We start from the raw sequence: 24,077 nt of genomic DNA, 5'->3' as shown, positions 1-24,077 counted from the left end.
TCCTTTGCCCATGGTGGTGGAGAGGTTGGGATGGAAGAAATTGATTCTGTGGACAGGTGTGCTTTATACACATAACGAGTTGAGATCAGGAGTATATGTAATTGAGTCACTGATTGATTCCTTATAATCGCCAATCTGTGAGAGGCAGAATTCTAGCTGGGTTGTAGGGGATCAAATACTTATTTCACTCAATGACACTAAATCAATTTATAACTTTTATATAATGTGTTTTTTTCTGGATTTTTCTGGATTCTGGTTGAAATTCTGTCTCGCTCCATTATAATAAAACTACCATAAAATTACAGACTGTTAATTTCTTTGTAAGCGAGCAAACTTACAAATTCAGCAGGGGTTCAAATACTTATTCCCCCCACTGTACATACTTTATTTACACTTTATTACTTTCTTGAAATGAAGTTAAATAATAAAAAATAATAATTAAATAAACAAGAAATAAACTTAAGCCAGTTCAACAACACTGGCTGTAACCTAAAAAACAACAAGCAACAAAAAAAAACTTGTGGTGGGATATAGCCTTACCTGCCAGCATTAGACACAAAGCAGGAACCAGCACTGAGTACAGTGCTAGTCCTTCACAGAGCTGTCTCAGATGTATATCTACATTCAGGCTGAAAATGCCACAATATAAACTAGGTGCGAAGGGCATGTTTTTAATTGTGATCAGGAAAGTAGATGCAAAGACTAAACAAACTGAGAGTAGTCAGTTAACAGGGCCAAAATTCATTACTGGAAAGTCAAATAAACTGTCAATCAATGCCCTAAACTCAAAACAAATGGGATGACACTGAAAACACTGCCAAAAATTCAAAATCAACCCAAACAGTCTTTTGTCTCTAACCACAAAAAATATATGCAGTTTGAATTTGTTGAGGATAGATAGATAGATAGATAGATAGATAGATAGATAGATAGATAGATAGATAGATAGATAGATAGATAGATAGATAGATAGATAGATAGATAGATAGATAGATAGATAGATAGATAGAGTGGAACCTCAGTTTGCGAGCATAATTCGTGCTCGTAGTCCAAAGCACTCGTATATCAAAGTGAATTTCCCCATAAGAAATAATGGAAACTCAGATGATTTGTTCCACAACCCAAAACTATTCATATAAAAATGATTAATTCAAAATATAAAGTAAAAATACATAAAACAAATTAACTTGCACTTTACCTTTGAAAAGAATCATGGCTGGTGTGAGTGAGTTTCTAAACTCTTGTGGGATTGCACCCAATGGGATGACACACGGAAGAGCGTCCCAAAGCAATCGCAGTCTCCCAGCGCTGTAGCAGTTTGCCATAAAAGCGAATCCGAAAAGATCGCGGACATGCTATAAGCGCCTGCCGTCAATGGGTGATACAAGGAACAAGGAACATTATAAATGTGCAGGGCCCTGCCTGACTGCTGTGTTTGTGTATAAATAACCGCGCTGTTGCTGTTTCAAGCTGAATAAAGCTTGTGTTGCTAAAGTACTGGGATTCAGCTTTGTGTTTTAGGGTGCAAGACGGGGACTCGCACGTCACAGCACATCCGCGCGCGCACGAGCACACATACATACACACACACACGAGCGCGTGCATGCACACACACACGCGCGCGCACATAGTCACAATGCTAATGCTGTAGTAAACACTATACGCTTGTATGAATGTTGACTATATGAGTGAGGCACGCCGACTCAGACGGAGAATAGGAGACGATTGCCCACAATCCCGCAGTGAGAGAGAGAGAAGAAATCATCAGCTCAGTTGTGATCACATGACGCTCAGCAGACAAACTACTCGTACTGCAAGACCTCGCTCGTTTATCAAGTGAAAATTTATTAAAAATTTTTGCTCGTCTTACAAAACACTCATAAACCAAGTTACTCGCAAACCGAGGTTCCACTGTAGATAGATAGATAGATAGATAGATAGATAGATAGATAGATAGATAGATAGATAGATAGATAGATAGATAGATAGATAGATAGATAGATAGATAGATAGATAGAACTTTATTTTTCCCAAGGGAGACATTTATCTTTTTATAGAAGCTCAATAAATAAACAAATAAATATTATTATAACAAACAACAACAACCCCTCAATACTATACACACACAATACTAAAAAGAAAGGAACACTTCTGACTTGACGAAAGATAAAAAAGCAGCCACAGCCACAGTGAGGCATTACAAAGGTGTTTTGCAATTGGTATAAAGGAGCCTCAGTAGCATTTCTTGAAACACTTCTTATGAGTAATTTGTTAGCTGAAAGCAGCTGCAGTCCCTGCCCTTTTTTTATATTTCCATTTTCTCATGATACATAAAACACGAGACATCAGACACACAAGCTTCACTTCTGTTTGTGAGGCCCAAAACATCTGTGTTCCTTAATCCTCTATGCTAATCGAACGAGTGGCTGCATAATTTTAAGGCAAGTACACTACCCAATAGATAATGCAGCTGTGCATGTTGTAACACAAACAAATGACTCAAGAAATATGATCCAATTTCATATGGTACCATAAACAACAAGGAAGCCCCTCCTGTAGCCAATAATCATATTTACTTTTAAGGTATTTTATGAAGATCTTATCTGTGGTGCTTGTTTTCACAATATTTTTGAGCAAATAGAATTTGATTTCAGCTCAGTATTTGTTTCAGTCCTCATCCTCCCTTTGTAAATCCCTTTTGGTAATTACAGTAAAGCAATCAAACAATTTGTTTTCCCGCAATTTGACGTACGAAATGGATATGTTTATTGTCAACCAAACAAACAAAAATGCTTCCTGACACATTCATATGATTAAGTGTGGTGTTTAGAAACAGAAGAACCTAATGCTGACTGCACAGTGCCAGTCTAATATATAAGATGAATCTTTACCCTGACCTCATTTTTACACACATGTTACACACTCAAGGAATAGGATGAATGCTGATAATTCACTCTGGTCTTTATCATTTTGGATAATTTTCTCACTAGAAAAAAAAAACAAAACTATTGTGTGACCACCTCAGCCTTTATATCGAGGTTGAGGAGATGGTCCTGAACATCAGTATACAAGTGTCAAACTCAATTTTAATAAGGACCAAATATAACACTTAAATACCCAACATGGGCCAGAATCATCAGTCAATTTGTAGATCACAGGGTTTGTACTGACCTTATTGGAGCCCAGTTATTTTTACCAAAAAACAGAATTAATTTTTAAAGATTCAAAATAGTAACCTAGTAATGTTACTTTAGATTTCAAAGTAACATTGACTGACAATGTCAGTCATTAAACCATTACTTAAAAAGTCAGACCTAGACCCACACATACTAAATAATTATAGGCCTATTTCAAATCTACCGTTTCTCTCTAAAATACTAGAAAAAGTAGTCGCCAATCAGCTTCAGTCACACCTTACACATTACAATTTATTTGAGAAATTCCAGTCTGGTTTCTGCACTAGTCATAGTACAGAAATGGCACTAATGTGGATTGTAAACAACATTCTGATATCCTCTGATATAGGAAACTCCACTGTAATTATGTTGTTAGACTTAAGTGCAGCATTTGACACCATTGACCATTCTATTTTACTGCACAGGCTAGAAAATGATGTTGGGCTTACAGGCACTGTGCTCGCTTGGTTTAGTTCTTGTTTATCAAATCGATTCCAATATGTACAGAAATATGCTGACAGTACTCCATTATTATACACAGAAGTTAGATATGGTGTTCCGCAGGGCTCAGTACTGGGATCTTTTACTGTTTTCACTTTACATGCTTCCACTGGGATCTATCATTAGGAAACATAATGTCAATTTTCACTCGTATGCAGATGACACCCAGTTATACTTTTCTTTTAGATCAAATGAAGTTTCTCCAATGTTTTCTTTAATTAGTTGTGTTACTGAATTAAGGGAGTGGATGGATGAGAACTACTTGTTATTAAACACAGATAAAACAGAGATGTTAATTATTGGAGGGAATGATGCTGATCATAACAATATTTTGTCATCATTTAACTCAGTTGGAATCACCATTAATTTTACTGAATCAGCCCGCAGTCTAGGAGTTATCTTTGGCTCTAGCATGTCATTTAAAGCGCACATTACAAAGTTGTCCAAATCATGTTTCTTCCATCTTAAAAATGTTGGGAAATTAAGGTGTTTACTAAATAAACAGGATTCTGAGAAATTAATTCATCTATTTATTTCTAGTACGATTGACTACCGCAATGCAGTGTTCACTGGATGTTCAAATTGTTCTTTATACAGCCTCCAGTTAATCCAAAATGCTGCTGCAAGAATTACTACAAGAACAAGAAAATATGAACACATAACTCCAGTTCTTAAAACCTTACACTGGCTCCCGGTTAAGTTCAGGGCAGATTTCAAAATCCTCCTTTTAACATATAAAACCTTAAATAGCCAAGGTCCAGCTTAATTATCTGAACTTATCATGACATACAAACCAGAGCGCACATTAAGATCTCAAGATGCCAGTCTGCTTATGATTCCAAGGATTAATAAAATAACAGTGGGAGGTCGAGCTTTAAGTTCTAGGGCCCCTAAACTGTGGAATGGTCTGCCTGCTACTATAAGATGGCTGAAGACTCACTACTTCAGTTTAGCATATCCTGACTAGAGCTGCTGATTAACTGTTGTCACACATGTACGATTAGGAGGCAGTCAAAGAGCCTAAAGGTGAGTGAAACATCGCGAGATAAAGGGATATCACGTGGTACTTACCTGAACTCTTTTTTCCAACAAGACACAAGAAGAGAATTAATCCCGCAACTTCCGGGTTTTCAAAATGGCTGCGATGATGTCACTTCCGGTCAATATTGATGACATCACTTCCGGCACCCACAAACCACATCACTTCCGGTTCCTGTTGTCACATCACCATTTTGCCAACCATTTCCTGTCACATGTTTTTCTGCTCTATAAAACCACCATTTTGTTTTCAGTAAAGTTGTTCATTGTACTTTCAAGACTTTGAATCGCTTCATTTTTTCAATATTGTCTGTAAGACAATATACGGGGACGGTCCCCAAATCTTTATTTTGTATTTGTGACTTTCTTATCGATCACACTGTGCAAACTGCATCTCTGATGTTAGTCATTATAGCTCTAAAACATGAGTAATATGATAGTTATAATTTGTTACTAACCCTCACCTACTCTGTTTCTCTTCTCAGTACTCTAATGTGGCACTTGGTCCCACGGCCCACCTGCCAAGTTGTTTCGACTGCCTAAGGTAAAGTCATCCCTGATGTAGTATCGCAGAAATCATTGGGTAGAAGGGTCCTTTCATTGGATTGGCTGGCCCAGCGCTGTTTCAGCTGTGGAATGGCCAAATGGGGGAGGCAGCTTGATGGCTGAGGTCTCCAGGACTCTGAATCAGAACTATCATATTATGTGATATCAACTACTGTTAAATTCTGCTCCGTACTTGTAATATTTTTATTTTTATACTGTATTGAGGATTACTTGTGTTCTGTTCTGTGTATTGTATTGTATTGACCCCCTTCTTTTTGACACCCACTGCACGCCCAACCTACCTAGATAGGGGTCTCTCTTTGAACTGCCTTTCCCAAGGTTTCTTCTATTTTTTCCCTATAAGTGTTTTTTTGGGAGTTTTTCCTTGTCTTCTTAGAGAGTCAAGGCTGGGGGGCTGTCAAGAGTGTTAAAGCCCATTGCGGCACTTCTTGTGTGATTTTGGGCTATACAAAAATAAATTGTATTGTATTGTATTGTATTGTAAATGCAAGGTGTGGTTTACGTTACTATAGTACAGTGGTTCTCTAAGCTGGTCCTGGGGACCCCTTGTAGGTGTGAGTTTTTGTTCTGTCTTGATTTAGATTCCTACCCTAGTGAAGCAAGTTGTTTTTGTTTTGGGGTACATGTAATGTGTTGTACCGTGTTAACAATTATGAATGTAGTGAAAAGTCAAGCAAAATGACACCTTTTATTGGCTAGAAATTACTAAACTAAGTTTAATAAAATGTAATAGAATGTTTTAAGTATTTATGTACCTTGGTTTTTATGATATTCATCACAATTATCATTCCACGTTTCCAGATGTCTTAGTTATTTAATCTATTCTTAACAACTGAGCACAACAGGGAGTCAGACTCACAAAATGTTGCAGTCTTTCAGTATTTAGTGTTGTTTGCCCAGTTGTCTGCTCTGCTCTGTTAATTGTCATTATTAATATACAAGTAAGAGAGAAAACCACACAGAAGATGCTAAATTACTACTACAACTACAGTTTTTATTGTTAAAATATGCATAATATATGTTTTTTCTATAATACACTAGTAGGTAGTCATTCCTAATTCTTGAGGTGTAATTGTAAATATAGATTTACATTTTACTTATGCAGCACTTGTTTCTTACAAATCTTATACTCCACAATACACGCAGAGAAATACTAAACATGGTACAAACACTTTAATTATTTTGCAATAAACTATTCACTGCTTTGACAAAACATATATTTTAAAGTGCAGAGTTATAGAAGATGTCCAAGGTTTGCTCCTGCTGTACGCCCTTTGCTTGCTGGAATAGGCTCCAGTTACCCCGCCATGCAGTTCAAGATAAAGCAGGTTTGGAAGATGGATGGATGGACCGAGTTACAGAGGAATGAAAGTAGTTTTCAAATCTTGTGCTGTGAGTGTGCTATACAACATGTCATCAGTTGCATTTCATAACATTAATTGTCATCACTACTACAAATAAGAGATGCTGGTTTTGTTGCTGGATGTACTTCTGACACATTGCTCATCAGATACTCACAGTTGAAAAACTATGCTCTGCCATCATTCTTTCTTGTTGACCCATTTTTCACTTTCTGATGTATATTAATATTTCATGTTACACTGTCTACAAATAAGGTAACTGACTTTTCTGAACAACAATAGTATACTGCAGAGCCAAGTCCATTGAAAGAACGATCCTTTTTAATTCCTGTATGCCATGGGCTGATCCAGAACTTCTACATAAACACTTCCAAAACAATGACTTTTTTAGTACAACATTTGTTGCAATTTAAATGGAATTTTGAGTTTCACAAAATTTAAATGTACAATATTTTTGATGCTCTCTTAATAACTTCTTGGCTCAAGGCTGGCAGTGCGGTATAGCGTTTCAGGCTTTGAATTTGTGTGTTCAGCACCTGCTACTAACATTGTGTTGTCATGACCAAATCACTTCACCTGCCTGTGCTCCAATTGGAAAAAACAACATAACCAATTGTCTCTTCAATGTTGTAATTCGTTTTGGATAAAGGCATCAGCCAAACAAGTAAATGTAAGCTAATAAATCTCTCATTATTTTAAATGACTGCTTTAAGGTAAGGTGCATGTTATCAAGACCAGGGTTTCCCAACCCACTCCTCAGAGACCCCCAATATGTCCAGGTTTTTGCTTACTCCCAGCACATCTGTACCAGGAAATCAGTAACAGTATACAAACTGATACGGGCCCTACATGATCCTTGGGTACACGATTTGATGAGTATCATACGGGCAAACTCATGTGGAACCCATATTTTGGCTCATATAAATCACATTTGGGGCCAATGTGAGTTTGCTGTCTGCCTGAAATATTGAAATCTGTTTTCTAAATCATAGACAGCAAAACCATGTCAGTTACTGAAAAAACACAAAAACAGCATGTCATTTTTAAAAATAATTTTATTAGCTTGGATCAGCATCCTCCCCTTGTGTAATCTAGACATACCTACAAATGCATATCTCACCAGAATATATCACTAAACAATGACCGCCACATTTCCTTTATGAACAAGACACACATGTACTTCCCTGCCCATCACAATCATATTTTTTGCCTCAAATCTCTCTTGAAAATGTCCTCCCTCTTCATCAGCTTCTTGCCTTGGACATTACAGTAGGTTAGGAAAATTACCAGTAGCTATGTAGGTTTGCCAGTCAGGACAAGACGGAGTATTTGGAGCTATAGCAAGTACATCCATTTACACAATCGGCTGGCACTGTGCTGGTGATAGAGCACATAAAAAGCATTTGGAGTTTGTCAAAAATGTATACAAATTTAACACAATTGGAAATGCAAATACATTTCCAGTCCATTTACAACAATCGATTCAGCATAAATAACAAAAGAATCTCTTACAGCAGTGGCAACAGTCAGGGAAACCATGGAAATGTAACCAGCCTTGAAACCTGGGAAGCTTTAAAAACAATGTGTAGAGACAGCAGCAGCATGTTTTAAGTTGAACCTCCATCTCCTTTGTGAGACTGTCACATATTTGGCATCATGCTAATACCCTTAGGTTTTTATGGTAGCTTGGCCTGTCACGTTCTTTCACTTTTTCTTGTTCAGTCATTACAAGCAGCCAGTTTTCTTTCTAACTAGGAGTTAATAGCTGCAGTGTGCAATGCTTTGCAAATAACTGTGAGTGGACTCTGTAGATGCATTTTAATGATGCAATCTATGTAGCACATGCAAATTAAAGAGGTCCTTTGAGAAAACTGATGGACATTTTGGACCATATGTGACATGTTCTGAATGCTGATAATTTGGAGCACTTCAAAAAGGACCAAGGGCTGGATATGGTCTATGGGCCTTGAGTCTGACACCCCTGCAGTACAGTGTCATTAAGGTTGGCGGAAAAAAAGTTCATAGCTGCCAGCATTGCACTGTGTTGTATGTTTATTGTTGATTTACTGTTTTTATTTTTGGATTTAAAGTACTGGATAGCAGATTTCATCTTGTTTATTTTGCACTGCCTTTTTAGGCAAATCCTTTTCGTTAGTTTTCCTTTTTCATTATTGTTTAATATTTTTAAATAAACTGTTCATTTATAAACACCCTTCCTTGGCCTTGTTCTTTAAGCCCAAGGTTTTTACAATTTCCTCTCCCTTGAAGGGTGTTGTAGTGTTTTTGGGACATTTAAAAGTACCCTTGTTTTGATCCTACGCAGGCCTAAAGCTTGCTTCTTGAATTTGGGGTCTGGCTGTATGAGGTGAGGCCTGTTTCAAGTATTTTTAGTGCTTGAGACACTGACTTTGGATGTGGGACACTGGGTTAACCTCCCTTTGAGACTCTTCTAGTTAGGCAACACAATCATGCATAAACAGGTTGTGAGGGGGAGCCAAGTCAAGTTTTATTTTCTGCTTGGTTTGATATTTTGTGTTCCTTCTTTTAATATCCTGCCATTGTGGGTTAAGGTTAAATACACCACTATTTCTGATGTATTTCTATTTCTAATAAGAAGGTACCTAAAAGAGCAACACACTAAGCAACAATCCATGTGGTCTGCACTGGCTAGCACCTCACAATATACACTTAGGCAGAATTTATTTTAAAGTTATATGCCAAAATAATTCAGGCGACTTTTAGCAAATACTTAAACAAATATGTGGTTGCAAGTTAAAAATTCATATTTAATGATCTTGATCAATTTTTTAAATTGCAAACATTATTTAATAGGTTGTGCTGACACAATAATAATAGTAATTACTTCAATGTACTATTGGAAGTAATTCGAACTCCATTTCATTGTTTCAGTGATAAAAAACAAAAATGATATGGTGGTAACTTAATCAAGTTGGCTGGGTGATGTGATTTCTCTCATTTCCTTCATTTGAAACAGGATGTCGAAGTTCCCACCCTCTTAACATGTTTGCACAAGTTTATGGCACATTACCTGCCCACTGAAGAACACAGAGCAAGTAGGACTCGCATTCTTATGAACAAAGCAATTTCTGTACACTGGCTTTGGCTTGTGATATAACGGGCAATGGTCTTATGTTGATGTCACAATGTCAACTTAAAAACACTTCCAAAGATATTAAAAAGTAGGGTGAAATGTTTAGAACTGGTGGCACATGGTGGTAGTAAGGAGCTCATTGAGCTCATTTATTCATCATCTCTTGGTGGATATTGGCTATCACAACTGGTCGCTATCGCCAGAAACAGAAAACAGAGGTGCTAGGATGGATTCCAGAATAATTCTGAAATACATTAAATACAGTGCATCCGGAAAGTATTCACCACGCATCACTTTTTCCACATTTTGTTATGTTACAGCCTTATTCCAAAATGGATTAAATTAATTTTTTTCCTCAGAATTCTACACACAACACCCCATAATGACAATGTGAAAAAAGTTTACTTGAGATTTTTGCAAATTTATTAAAAATAAAAAAAAATGAGAAAGCACATGTACATAAGTATTCACAGCCTTTGCCATGAAGCTCAAAATTGAGCTCAGGTGCATTCTGTTTCCCCTGATCATCCTTGAGATGTTTCTGCAGCTTCATTGGAGCCCACCTGTGGTAAATTCAGTTGATTGGACATGATTTGGAAAGGCACACACCTGTCTATATAAGATCCCACAGTTGACAGTTCATGTCAGAGCACAAACCAAGCATGAAGTCAAAGGAATTGTCTCGAGGCACAAATCTGGGGAAGGTTACAGAAAAATTTATGCTGCTTTGAAGGTCCCAATGAGCACAGTGGCCTCCATCATCCGTAAGTGGAAGAAGTTCGAAACCACCAGGACTCTTCCTAGAGCTGGCAGGCCATCTAAACTGAGCGATTGGGGGAGAAGGACCTTAGTCAGGAAGATGACCAAGAACCCGATGGTCACTCTGTCAGAGCACCAGAGGTCCTCTGTGGAGAGAGGAGAACCTTCCAGAAGGACAACCATCTCTGCAGCAATCCACCAATCAGGCCTGTATGGTAGAGTGGCCAGACGGAAGCCACTCCTTAGTAAAAGGCACATGGAAGCCCGCCTGGAGTTTGCCAAAAGGCACCTGAAGGACTCTCAGACCATGAGAAAGAAATTCTCCGGTCTGATGAGACAAAGATTGAACTCTTTGGTATGAATGCCAGGCGTCACGTTTGGAAGAAACCAGGCACCGCTCATCACCAGGCCAATACCATCCCTACAGTGAAGCATGGTGGTGGCAGCATCATGCTGTGGGGATGTTTTTCAGCAGCAAGGACTGGGAGACTAGTCAGGATAAAGGGAAAGATGACTGCAGCAATGTGCAGAGACATCCTGGATGAAAACCTGCTCCAGAACGCTCTTGACCTCGGACTGGGGCAACGGTTCATCTTTCAGCAGGACAACAACCCTAAGCACACAGCCAAGATATCAAAGGAGTGGCTTCAGGACAACTCTGTGAATGTCCTTGAGTGGCCCAGCCAGAGCCCAGACTTGAATCCGATTGAACATCTCTGGAAAGATCTTAAAATGGCTGTGCACCGATGCTTCACATCCAACCTGATGGAGCTTGAGAGGTGCTGCAAAGAGGAATGGGCAAAACTGGCCAAGGATAGGTGTGCCAAGCTTGTGGCATCATATTCAAAAAGACTTGAGGCTGTAATTGCTGCATCGACAAAGTATTGAGCAAAGGCTGTGAATACTTATGTACATGTGATTTCTCAGTTTTTTTATTTTTAGTAAATTTGCAAAAACCTCAAGTAAACTTTTTTCACGTTGTCATTAGGGGGTGTTGTATGTAGAATTCTGAGGGAAAAAATGAATTTAATCCATTTTGGAATAAGGCTGTAACATAACAAAATGTGGAAAAAGTGATGCGCTGTGAATACTTTTCGGATGCACTGTAATTAAAACTGAAACTGAATTCAAGCCAATGGTTTTCTACCTGCTCCAACTGCAGAACAGAAACAAAAGATCAGGGACCTCATGTATAAACGGTGCGTACGCACAGAAATGTTGCGTACGAACCTTTCCACGCTCAAATCGCGATGTATAAAACCTAAACTTGGCGTAAAGCCACGCACATTTCCACGGTACCTCATACCTTGGCGTACACAATTTCTCCCCTCGGTTTTGCAGACTGGCGGCACCCAGCGTCAAAGCAGTGCTACTGTTCCTGTGTGATCACCCTTTCTTTCTTAGATCCACATCCATGGTGGCGGCTTTATCAAATACACTGAAATTAACCGCATATCGTTCATAAATTTAATGCATCTGATTGTAATTAACCTGTAACAATATAATGGTCCACAGAATGGTCAAACTACTGTTCCTGTGTGCTCATCCTTTCTTTCTTAGCTCCACATTCCTGACGCGGCTTTATAAATACACTGAAATTAACTGCATATTGTTTATTAGTGTAATGCATCTGATTGTAACCTGTAGCAATAATATGGGCCAGGGAATAGCCATAGTATTCCAAATACCATAACTGCTTTAGCGTTTTTACGCTCACTGCATCTTGTTCTGCTGTTCCCGTTAAGGGTTGCCACTGCAGATCATCTTTTTCCATATTACTCTCACTGCACCACTCGGAGTATTTATATCACTGTATCTGAGTGTGAATCACAGCAGCAGATGATCGGAAAGAGAATTATCGGTATACAGTTTAAAGTACACACTACCTCAACCACGGCAAAAAGCGTCAAAGCCTTTCCTGTACGGACCTCGCGTTTCAGAAACAGTTTCATCCCAATAACTACAAACGCACTCAATCAGTCCATCAAGTGCTCCTTGTAGAACTGTTTGTACTTATAAGTACAATCACCTCACTGTAAACTTGCACTACAGTTATAATATTGCACAACCTGCGCTACTTTATAAAGCGCGTATGATGACAGTATCATTTTTAAGATGAAATGCAGCAAAATATGTTGCTTATAGTATACAGATAAAACTTTAACTTCATTTAAATAATCTGTATTGTTAATAATTAAACATGTGAGGACACGGTGCCGCAGCGTATAGTTCAAGGATAGCTCCTGCCTTGCGCTGTATTCTTGCTGGTGCTGACGCGACACTGGAAGGATAGACGAATAGAATAATTAAACATGTACTACGACGATATTTCAATGTTCCTTAAAAGTTTTGAAGAATCGGCGTTCTAAGCTTACAAATGGCTTAACGTCTATTACAGAGCTGATTGTGTGGCGATTGGAGAAAGAAAAGTATGGACAGGAATTGGAGGTTAGTACGTTTGAAAGAGACAGTACTTCTGTAATAAATTATTTCATCAAAGGTCGCACATGGCACCGCAAGCCTCTTGCGTGAGATATGAACAATCACTGCGCCACCGTGTTCCCATGTTTAATAACATGCTTTCATTCCTATCATCATGAAAATGATATCACGTATACATCTCAGTATTTTAATTATTCAGAGAGCTGTAATATCTCGAATGTAATGCATTCTGTTTCCTGTCGGAGAAAGAGAAAGAACGGAAGCATGTAGTGATTCACACACATAGAGCACATAGAAGATCAAACACAGAACAAAGCATTTAACATGCTACTTGAGAAACTAGTAAAATAAACGATTTTAAGATGAAGTTTATGATGTTCTACTTTAATGGCAAAATAAACTACGTGATTAAAGTGGAAATTTCGAGATTAAAGTTGACATTTCGTGCTTTTTTCCCACTGTGTGCCTATGTTTTTTGTTTGTACCCTAATACGCTTTCATATGACACTCAGACGGTGGGCTACGACTTGCCTTTTCACGGCGACTTTGATATGTGATTTCGTTTTTATTTTGGGCACTGTGCGACTTTGTGAATTTGATCTTTCGAGTTTTTCCGACACTCTGTCACTCGATCAACTTTCTTTTGTTGATTATACCACTGTTTACACCAACAAATGGTACGTTTTTCCTTTGCCTCCACTTGGTATTCGCTGAAATTCTTATATTTTCCCCTGTGCTTTTCCCATTGTCTTTTCACAGAAGGCTATTTATATTGATTTGCATATTCAAAGAGGCGTAATTCTGGGAGGAGTTGGGGCAGGACAGAAGGCGCGTGCACGTGCGTTACTTTTCACGCGGATCAGGATTTATGTAGTAGAAGAACGTGAAATTTTGCGTGCGCACAGATTCCTGCATCTGGATTTTTCTGTGCGTACGCACAATCCCGCTTTTGTGCTTACGCCATGTTATAGTGTGAGTTCTATGCACGGCGTTATACATGAGGCCCCAGGTCTTTGGCACTTAAGAGGGTCTGCACTGGGTGGCCTGTATCACTCTTCACTGCAGGGCGGTGACATCAACTCTCCCTGACAGCTAGCATTTATGTGCCTGTCTCACTAGCTCTGTAAGATTGTTCTGTTTATTTCCCAATGCAGACTGAATTCTGCCTGGGTTTTACTACTAATCTTATATTTAATTCAAGTCAATATAATACAATGTTTCATGATTTTTTCTTTTTCATGTAAACCTATCTACTGACTATTCAGTAAAACCACATGCAGTAGGTGGCAACACTGGAGTTTCTATTGAGAATAACAAATTTTCAAATTTAGTTGACAACATACATCACTAATAGTCATAAATCCAATAGCTTTCTGCTTATTACATGTATCACTGTCACCTTACTATAAAACAATGCACTATAGTAAGGTGACAGTGATACAGATTTCAGATTTCTTTCTTGAACTGAATTTATAGGAAAATACAAAACCAGATCAATAAATACAGTATGTAATGGTGTTAGGTAGCGTGAGCCATGATAGTGTGACTACTGGAATGTGGGGAAAGTATGCAGCTTGCAATCAGTTTCTTATCCAAACACTGCAGACCTTCTCAGGCTCTCAAGTTTCTTTGTGCGTCATACACAACAGTTTAAAACATCCCAGCTGCCAGTGGGTTAAAGTATAAATCTTAGTGAGTTCTTCTCCAGAAAAAAAGTTCATTTTTTGACTTAGACCTTTGTCCTTTTTTGTTGAATTATAGTTTTTGGAAAAATAATAAAATTAAACACAGTACATATTCTTATAGCATAGCATCCTTCATACCACAGTGCATTAACAAATGCAGAAAACACCAATATACAAATTGTACATTTAGGAATATCAGGTCAATTTATTCTTATTTCTTGTTTGTTTATTTCAAAGAATCAATACATGTGATAATAATGACTATAAATATATATCTATTTATATATATGTATATATATGCTGTATAATAGAAGGCAGGGAAAAGACTGGCGTTGATGAATGGACCCTTGGCTGGTAGGAATGCCAATATAATGGAAGAACAGGGAGGCCATCTGTCAAGGCTGTATACTCCCCCAATGCATTAGGTGGCAGCCTCCCTTTGTTGTAACTCTCATGGGCAACCTGGGATTTGTAGTCCCATTAAGTAGTCCTGCAGGGTGCTGTGAGTGCCACCAGAAGGCTCTACTGAGAGCCAGTATCCCTACTTCAGGGGACTTCCATCTGACCTGGAACTGTTTCCTCCATGCAATGACACTGCTGTGTTCAGGTACTAACTTGGGATACTGAGATGGTTCAAGTGTAGTGGGTGGGGTAACTCGCTGTATCAGTCCACGCTCCCAAAAATGTTATGTCATCTGAAATACTTCCAGGTCTGGCATAAAGGGAACCGTCTCCTCTCACTTAGGAAAATTAGAGTCGGGAGAGGAAAAGGAGAACATTTGTCTGGGATGGAACGAAGGAGAAAAGAATTAAAGAATTATGCTTGTGCTGAGAAAAGAAAAAACCTGTAATAAGGTATTGTCAGTCAATCAGTCATTATCCAACCCGCTATATCCTAATACAGGGTCAGCCAACACAGGGCGCAAGGCAGGAACAAATTCCCGGGCATGGAGCCAGTCCACCGCAGGGCACACGCACATACACAACATGCAAACTCCATGCAGGGAGGACCTGGGAAGAGAACCCAGGCTTCCTAACTGTGATTTTCACTTGTGTGAAAATAGTCATTTGAAACCAGGACTGTGTCACTAGATTAGGACTTTGTTACACCCCCTACAGGTCTCACACACATATTTATAATACTCGGCATGGTAATTCTACAGATATGGACAAGAATAATAAACCCCCATTTTTATTCTTGACTGAATTTTAATTCATTTTCATCTGTCAACTTCCATTTTTTACTATAAGCAACTAGTTTTCACACAGATGATTATGGAATTTATCATCTTTTTCAATTATTTTGTGCTATAGGGTACATGTATACCTACTGTCACAACAACGTACAAAATGGCAAAAAAAGGCTGATCAGGCCCTAAAATAGCACAAATGCCAAACCAAGACTTCACACATCTATGCCTCAGAAACAGACCTTACCCTACATAGCCTGGCCACCAAACTCAACAGGCAGACTTCAAGCCTGTCTACGCCCAAAAATGGGGTTAAAGCTTTTGAAGTTAAACGAATTTCAAACTGTCCACAAATACCAAAAAGGGTGGGGAAAAAATGTAAGTTCTTTGAATATTTAAAAATTTATTGAAGGATAAAAAGAGATAGAGCAACAGGCACAACAAAAGGCAAAAATTGTGTTGTGCCTTAAAGGAAAAACCTTCAAGTAAACAAGTACAAAGACAGAATTGAAAAACAATACCTTAAGATGGAGTAGTAGGGGTTGAAGCCAGTAAATCCAGAAAACACAAGAATCACAAGAGAAATCAAGAATCACAAAAGAAACTATGCTAAAGCTGCTGTGAGACCAGCAGCTTCTCCATTTATACTGCTGGGGTGGTACTCCAGCTGCATAATTAGATGGCCCCACATCCTGGGGGTTCCACACCCAGAATACAAGGAGTATTTATAAGGAACTTAAGCAATGAAATATAAAATAAACATAACAATATTAACAAAAAGTACATAAAACTAAACAACACATGAAAAAAAATAATTCAAAACCAACAATAAAGGAGAAAATAAACATATGCCAGGCTGTAACATAGTAACATGTTGCTGAATATAACCGGAAGCACATGTAGCTGCACAGTAAGCTCAGTCACAGGGGCACAGCTTGATTGGAAACTTGCTTTCCTAACATGTCACAGCTGTGCCATCTCAGGGAGTACAGTTGCTGGTTGGTTTTGGGTTAGTGATCCCTCAGTAAAGAAGGTCTCTGCTGAGGGATCACTCATCAGTTAGCAGTGGGTTCTGTGTCATCGTTATGCCTTTTCCAGCTCTATGGGGTGCTGTGGCTTTATCATAAACTGAGGGCTGTTTAAGCATAAGCTCAACATACTATACATACCTGTGGTTCATTTTAGTTTAAATTATATATGTTTTGTGATTTAAAGTACAGTGATATAACTCTACTCATTTTATTAATAGGTTTGAAATATTTTTCTCTAAAATAAGTACTAAAGCATTGTGTATTTTTTCAATATTTCCAGCAATGTACATTTTCAGTGCAACTTTGAACTCACAAATAAAATAGGATTATGAAGGTTGACATTACAGAAATTATTTGAAACAGAACCAGACTCAGGTAGAACTTAGCCTTGCAAAATTTCACTAAGACAGCCAAACAGACAAATGAACGTCATTAAATGTTTGTGGAAACATTTTTAAAGCAATGACATTGGCAAGGAAGGAAAAAAAACCCATCTAATAGAGGATTGTGAAAGTAATAGATTTGATGTGGATTCAATCAACTTTTGTATCTAGGACACTCTGATGGGATTGGGAGGGGGGTTCCGGTGTACAGTATAATGAGTTCCTGCTTTCTTTCAGTATAATAATGATGTTAATAGGGGTGCATGCTTTTTTTCATATTAAACAAGTAGGTGCAAATGCTTTACATTTAGTTTCTGTGTTCTTACTGTTTTCATTGTGTATACATTCCAAATCATTCAACGCTCATAATAATGTTACATTTCAATAATTTGGGTAATTATATTTGCATATATATATATATATATATATATATATATATATATATATATATATATATATATATATATATTGTAAAACCAACAGGGGGCATACCAGCCACCCTACCTGACACAGACAGGCGTAGGACACAAGTTCAAATCACATGTGATTTTATTTTTCTTCTTCGCTTGTGCCTTGTGGGCAACATCTTCCTCGTTCCCCACAATCCACAACACAGTCCCAAAGCACAAGCACACCTCTACACAACACTCTTCTTCTTTTCTTTAGACTCGTTTCCTATCTCTTCTCCTCCACTCCTCCTCCACAAGCTTTGTCTCCCTCCTCCTGACTCTGGTTCTCGGAGTGGTGGCTGCTGGCTCCTTTTATAATGCACCCAGAAGTGCTCCAGGTGTTTTATTAAGTATTACCGGCAGTAGTGATGGGCTGCTCGATACTGAGGTTTTGACACTGTGTTGAGCTTTCGAAGCACTGTTGTTTCAAATGCGCCTGTCACGTGATTTTGAGGCACACTACCATAATGACGTCATTGATATCTGCACAGTCAAAATAAGGACTTTGTAAAAACAGTTACGTAGTACTTGTCTGTAAGTTAACAAATATTTTGGAGACATTATGAACGATTTACATGGGGCACCTTGTTCCTTGGTCTGGAATCGTGTCCACCTAGAATCTGTAACAAATTTTTGAGCATGTTTTGTGTAAGGTAGCGCGTATTATAACAATCCAGAATCTATTCTACCCCATGTCGATCATATCAGAGAGGCTAAGAAACGCTTCACTAAAGCCGACGTGGTCATTACACCAGTATAGGCACAAGACACTCCTCATTAAACGTTTTTACTATTCAGTGATTCCCAGATCTGTAGCTGATATGTATTATTGATTTCCAAAAAGCAATGTGAGTAAAAGTGTGTGCTGCATAACTAATCACAACTGTCTTTAAAACAGAATCAGCGCCATCAATTGCAGAGTCTTCTGCAATTTAAGGAAAGCCTCGGTATTTCTGCATTAATGAGACAAAAAAGTTGTAAATAAACTTTGCAAATTTATCCACAGGTGGACATAAAGATCACTCAAGTACTGACAAGAATGAACAACTGGATACACACATCTGGAGCCAAACTTTCAAAAAAAGCACCTGACTTTGTCAGCAACATCTTTTCCTTGTGAAAGCATCTTATCAAAGGCTGTGCTGGGGGGGTAAATAAGTAATCTTCCGAACTGCAGCACAACAGAGTAAATCATTGATGTAAATAAAATTATTGAAAGACTAAGCTTTTGTCATTTCTTCCAGTTACACAATCCCCCACAGTCAGTGTCAAATTTAACGTTCCCTGCTCCTTAACCTGTCTTGTTACCCAAAGCATCATCACTCAGTTTCATTCAAGGCTTTACCGTCCTTCCTTTCATACACATAAAATAAACATTTCCTCTACATACGTGTCCAATAATAATAGTAAGCTGGCAAGAACGAGAAAAATCACAAGATGGGAATATTCATGACAAGAGTCTGGGCATCAAGGTGAGGAGGTGCCTTGTCTCCCATTATATGAGCTCGTCTGCCGCCCCTCAGTTGCACTGGCACATGTTACACTGGGGGCAAATGCAATGGAGAATACCAACAATGTACACCTTCAGAAGTGGAATAAATCGACTGTATAAGTAGAACATTTCAGATAAACGATGAATTTTGCTAATCATAAACAATGCAACATACAGTATCTATTATATGTGCTGCTACTTTTTTATTTATTCTCACAAACGTTACATATCTACATGGGAAATGAACATGGGTAATATGTTTATAATCATTCTCATTAAAATACACTGTCAAAATATATTAAAGAGCAAATTGAGACACATTAGCCTTTAGGAAATATAAAAAAGCATGTGTGCTATCATTTAGGGCAGAATGCATTGTTAACGTCACACACTCTCTACTGACACGATGTCACGAAAAAAAAGAAACAGCACAGTCTATGCAGACTCATATCCTCCTTGATTTTTGATCTTATGATTAATTGTCAATATCAAATAAATAAAGTCATTTTAAGAAGATGATAAGTCTGCTATAGTCAGTTCAATTAATGCTCCTTTTAAGAAGGTTGCATATACAGAATATAAAATAGAATCTCAATGATGCGGGACTTGCGAGTAGTAACAAATAATATGCATACGGTGGTGCAGTGGGTAGCGCTGCTGCCTCGCAGTTAGGAGACACGGGTTCGCTTAGTCCAAAGACATGTAGGTTAGGTGCATTGGCGATTCTAAATTGTCCCTAGTGTGTGCTTGGTGTTTGGGTATGTGTGTGCACGCCCTGCGATGGGCTGGTGCCCTGCCTGGGGTTTGTTTCTTGCCTTGTGCCCTGTGTTGGCTGGGATTGGCTCCTGCAGACCCCTGTGACCCTGTAGTTAGGATATAGCAGGTTGGATATATGTGTATCAGACAAAGGAAATCACAGCAATCCACAATAACAATAATTAATTCTCAGCAACTACCTGAATTGTTGTTTCAGGCCGTCACTTAACTATATCAACTGAAGTGTGTAGTGTCAATACGAATTACAAAACATAACTAGAGAGTTAAGTGTCAGATAGACTCTCAAAAATATAGAGGTCAATGCCTTCGAGTGTGTTGAGGCTTCACAAAGCCTCCTTTAACTGCTCATGTCTGCTTAGTGCTTCGACCGCCTTGACGATTCAGTAACCAGTGCGCATGTCTGCTCGGTGGAAATGGCAATGAATAGAACATGGATTAATGTAAGTACGTGAGCTGCCTTACGCAATTAGTTATTGCATTTTGATGCCGATTCTAAGTGGTGATGATTCCCGAACAGATCTCTTATGCGATCCTTCCACAGTATCTCTCAAAATTATTCAGTTCAAATTGGTTATAAAGATTTCACTCCTGATCGATTTTTTATTATTATTAATTTTGATGTCTTTAATTTGGAGCGAACTCGGGCGTGCACTACACTCAGAATTTGAAAAGCAACCACCTTAGTCAGTTAAGCTACTGATGGCGTCTTTTCTTCGTAGCGAACTTTTTACTTTTGTGCTCCACAAAATATTGTAAACTATTAATAAATGAAAAATCTCAATATTTGATCGAATACTAACATCTGTGATTTAAGGATTTCACCTTTTCTTTCTCAAATGTGCTTACCTATACATGGCAAAGTACAGGGATAAACCTTTATTTTCCGTCTACTCCATTTTAATTAAGTCAGAGCAAAGAAAACATTTAAGGCTATTAAATGTGATCTCAAGAAAAGATGAGGGTTAATTATAATACTAAAAACAGGAGCGATAATAATGATACAGTGCAAAAGTGAATATTCATTGAAATAGCCGGGGATCCAAGAGTGATGCGTCTTATTTTGTTTAACTCTTGCTATCGTATAGTATATTCTGCCTGTCGGCGTTAGTTATATATATATATTGTGGTGCCCGGCGGGCGTTCATGCCCGGCCGGGACGCCCAGGAGGACCGGAGGAGGGCTTGTGGATCCTCCGGAACATGAGGGGGCGTCCTCCCTGGTTGCTGTGGGGACCACAGCTTGGAAGCTCATCCCTGTAGGGGCCCGTGGTCACCGCCAGGGGGCGCCCCAATGCCTTGGGAGTGTTGGACCTCAGTACTTCCACCACACCGGGAAGTGCTGGGGGGAAGAGTATTGGGGACACCCGGAGGGCTTCCGGTTTCACCGTTGGAGCTTCCGCCACACAGGGGTGTGACTACGAGCCCTCAGGATGCAGCTGGAGCCCTTCCGGGGTGAATAAAAGGGGCCGCCTCCCTCCAGTCATGGGCAAGAGTCGGGTGGAAGAGGACGAAGCTTGGTGGAGAGGAGTGGAGGCAGACCAGAGACTGTGAAAGGCATTGTGTTGTGGCCAGGACTAAAAGGGTGATTGGTGCTGAGGCACTGGGTCTGTGCACTATAATTATGTATAATAAACGTGTGTGTGGTGATAACAACATGTCTACCTGTCTGTGTCCGGGCTGTTCCCCACAATATATATATATATGTATATATATATATATATATATATATATATATATATATACAGGTATTAGACATCAGACACTAGAAGCCGCTGAAAAACCCTTCTCTTTGTTGCCAGTCTGAAACAGCGAAAAAATAAAAGCAATAAGAGTTTTAACAGACGTCATTGAAGTGGATCATGAGTTTGTGTAACGTTAATGAAAATGGCCAGGAGGTGTCACTAGAGAGGTGAGTGTCAAATGCTTTGAAGCTTCGATACAATTTCCAACACAAATTCTTCAATCGTTTTGATGCTTCGTAAGGCTTCACTCCGCCCATCACTAACCGGCAGCACTTCTGGGTGTGGCAGAAGAGCTGCTCTCCAGGGCTGCTGCAGCACCCCCTGGCGACGCCCACGGATCCCAAAAGGGCTGCACCAAACTTCAATTCCCATGAAGCCCTGCAGGAGTCCAAGGAACTGTTGCAACCCAGGAGGGCTGCCATGTATCACTTCAGGGGAGGTAATGCTCTGGCCATGCTTGGTCCTCCAGTCCTCCCAGCATGGAGGTATCCTGGCTAGGCAAGGGCCCTGGTCATCTGCCACAATATATATATATATATATATATATATATATATATATATATATATATATATATACTGTATATATATATATATATGCAAAAACCCATAATCCACTGGGCCTTGAACCTTGATATTGGTTTTTATGATGCTTATGATGTGATACATGCAACAAGACTGAAGAATTGGAGGTGCAGACAACCTCAGCCATGCATGCCTGTATGAGACTGAGATATGGCTGATGAATTTTGATGATGAAGAAAATCTGTAAAGAATGGAGATGAGAATGATCAACTAGTTTTGTGGAGTGTCACAGAGTCAATGGAAGATGAATGTGGAGTTGACAGAAAGGCTTGGTGTACAGGTGATAAGTTTTGCAATCAGGAGAAGTAGCATGAAAGTTGGAAATTGATGGGGTGAAGAGATGTACTCTGACAGAGCTGAAGAGGATGAGGTCTAGAGGGAAGCTGAAGGTGGTTGAAGGTGGTTGAAGGTGGTGGTAGAAAATATGCGAAAAAAGTGTTTCACAACAAAGTAAGCTCAGAAATGCAAAGAAATGAGGAAAACCATTTGGGAGGCAATGGGCCAACCTAGGTAAATTTGGAAAACAATTGTTAAATCAGTTATTATAATGTTTTCAGGTTTGATGGATTTGCACACTTAAATTTGAATGAATAATTCAATTGAAGATAAAAATTTCAAATGTACCAGTATATTTCATATGTTAAATATTAATTTTCACTCATTAGGCAACATAGGGTTCAACCCATGAGTTTCCATTTCTTGTCAGATTTACTCTCACCAAGCATAACAGCACACATGTTTAAATTTGGAAAACAAGGACATTTGGCTTAACTTTGGAAGTTGGACAATTAGGAAGATAACTTTTGCAAAATCCCACACTAACTGTAGGAATTCTAAAAGACCCAGGCAGGATTCCAAAATATTTCTTTACAACCAACTGAAAGCCTCTAAGGCCTTCTCTAAAAATAACATTTTAACTTCAGAAAGACATGTGCCAACCAGAGAATATGATCTAATTATTAAAACAGTGGTGAAACCAGAATTACATATACGTGTGAAATGATGATGTTCTAACACATCATCAGTTATGATTTGGTAATTCATATTTTGATGGATAACGAATAGAATCTCTGGTGTATTATTTAAAACTGAAATTTTGCTCAAAATTCCAAAACTTACTGAAAGGGCTAACAGTGCTTATTCTTTGTAACCTTCAGGCATTAACAATAAAAGTTGGAAACCACTTTAAAAAATCTAAAAATTCCATTTGACTTCATTTTAAATCAATTATCAGTAATTCCTATTTGTTATGTTTTAATTGGGGTTTATTCCTTGGCTTAATTGCGTTTTGTATTATTCATTGTTTTGATTACATTTCAGTTGTTCGTGTTTTTTATGTGATTTCTGTTTTATTTATTTATTATTTTATATTAAAGTACTGTGTCTTTAAATGTCCCATAATTCCTTGAGTTTTTGTGGGTGGAACCCCAGGCCACATCACTCCTACTGGATCCTTTATATTGAGGTCAAACAGAATGAACCAGCAGTGGTTCATTGATTTTTTTGTTGAAGTTTCATGAAAATTGCCTTTTTAAAAATATTTCTGGTTCTGGTTCTTCATTTTTGTTTTTGGATACCATTTATTGGATTTCATATTATGACTTTGCAAAAACCCTTTTTTCCTGTTTGGTTATACTTTTTTATACATTCTTTATTTATAATTTTTTTCACATACTTTTTAATAGGCAGAGTTTTTATGATCCTTCTACCTAGATAGGAATTTCTGTGTATTTTGAACATTTTAAGTATACTTTAAACTTTGAAAGGCAGCTCCCCATTTTTGGGCCTGTG

This window comes from Erpetoichthys calabaricus, chromosome 9 (genome assembly GCF_900747795.2).
Source record: "Erpetoichthys calabaricus chromosome 9, fErpCal1.3, whole genome shotgun sequence".
In the NCBI taxonomy this organism is placed as follows: domain Eukaryota; kingdom Metazoa; phylum Chordata; class Cladistia; order Polypteriformes; family Polypteridae; genus Erpetoichthys; species Erpetoichthys calabaricus.
Note: the sequence above shows the minus strand (reverse complement) of the source record.